We start from the raw sequence: 2,038 nt of genomic DNA on the forward strand, positions 1-2,038 counted from the left end.
GTGAACCAGTTCACAAAGACACAAGTTGAAGGATAATGACACTTTTTGTATTGGTGAGAAAACTAGAAACAACCTAGATGTTCATCAATCAGCAGGAGAATGGCAGAGCAGGTGTGACGACATGGCAGACAGTGGCTCCTGGAATGTAGGACTTTGTGTAACGCCTTCCTCTAAGTGGAGGTGGATCCTACAACTCCCTTCCAGCCAACAGAATACCTCAGTGTTGAGCAGATTACAAAAGGATCTGACTTCCATGCTGCTAGTGGATTCTTTGCCTTTGCTGATCGATGAAGCAGGGGAGGGCCGAGTGGAGAGAAACTGAGGGAAGCTGTTTCCAGTCAGCAGCCACTGAGGATCTTAGGCCCTAGCCCAACAACCCTAAAGGAACTAAATTCTGTCCACGATGAAAGTACGCTTGGAAGCAGATATGTCACCACAGACAGCGTATTTTATAAAGAAAAAAAAACTTACTTCTCCTAGTTCTGGAGGCTGAGAAGTCCAATATTAAGGTGCCAGCGTCTTGCAAGTGCCTTCTTAATACATCATCCTGTGACGGAAGGTGGGAGGGTAAAAGAGAGGGAGTGAGCAAGAGAGGCCCCAACTTGATTTTGTAACAACCCACTCCCACAATAACAATCCCACTCTCACAAAAACAACCTTAATCCATTTATAAGAGCAGAGCCTTCATGGCCTAATTATCTCTTAATAGTACGTCTGAATACCATCACAATGGCAACTAAATTTCAACAAGCGTTTTGGAGGGGACATTCAAACTATAGCAAGATCCTTTCCCAACTCAATCCTGGCCAGGTGTGGTGGCTTGCATCTGTAATCCTAGCACTCTAGAAGGCTGAGGGGGTGAATTGCTTGAGCTCAGACCAGCCTAAGTGAGAGTAAGACCCTGTTTGTACTAAAAATGGAAAAAATTACCTGGGCATTGTGGCAGGCCCCTATAATCCCAGATCCTCAAAGGCTAAGGCAAGAGGATTGCTCAACTCTAAGAGACTGAGGTTGCTGTGAGCAATGGTGCCAGGACATTCTATCCAGGGCGACAGAATAAAACTCTGTCTTTAAAAAAAGAGAGAGAGAGAGAGAACTCAATCCTGGCAGATACTTGCAATCCAGTGAGAGATTCTGAAACAGAGGACCCAGTTAGCAATGCCCAGATTCTTGGCCCATAAAAATTGTGAGATAATAAATGCGTGCTGTTTTAAGCCACTAAGATTATGGTAATTTATTATACAGCAATAGTTAACTAATACAGAATTATTTCACTGTTAAAAAGGGTTAAGTCCTACCTATTTGTACAAGGGAAGATATCCACGTTAGTCATGTAAAAAAAGTAGATGACAGAGAGTATGTGTGATATGTCCCATTTCTACAACTAAGTCCCTAAAAATATATGTATGCTTAGAAAAAAGTCTGGAATACTATATAGATCAAATTGTTCATAAGATTATCTCTAAGGAAAAAGACTTCAGGAAACTCAATCTGTGACCCATATGGCTTGAATTCTTACAACACGCACGGTCTGTTGCTTGTAGAATAAAAAATATATATTTCCATTTAGAAAAAGGTAAAAATAATATTATTGTTATGACATCAAAAATTTTAAAATATTTCACAATTTGTGGTAGATGCTATTTGTGGCCAACTTGGGCCTCCATTCCCAGCCCTTTTATTCTTTGCCTGCCTTCTCCTACAGATGCTGGAGGGGTGAAATTATCACTTCCTAAGTCTTCCTTGCAGCTGCGGGTAGCCATGTGGTAAGTCTGGGCAATGAGATGTAAGTGGAAGTCAAATGAGGGGAGTAAATTACTGGCTCCCCTTCTTCCTCCTTCCTTCCTGCCTTCACACAGCTCACGTCTTGTGAGGAAGTTGCCATGATGAGACCATGTGACATATGCTGTGAAAGCAAATGTACATAGGGTTAAAGAGGTGCAGAGGCGGGTGTGTGATCCAGCCTAGGAAACTGAAGTTGATCTCCCAGAGAAGACAGTATGTAAGTTTGGCAGGGAGGCAGGTGGCGAATAGAGAG

Source organism: Nycticebus coucang, chromosome 17 (genome assembly GCF_027406575.1).
Source record: "Nycticebus coucang isolate mNycCou1 chromosome 17, mNycCou1.pri, whole genome shotgun sequence".
In the NCBI taxonomy this organism is placed as follows: domain Eukaryota; kingdom Metazoa; phylum Chordata; class Mammalia; order Primates; family Lorisidae; genus Nycticebus; species Nycticebus coucang.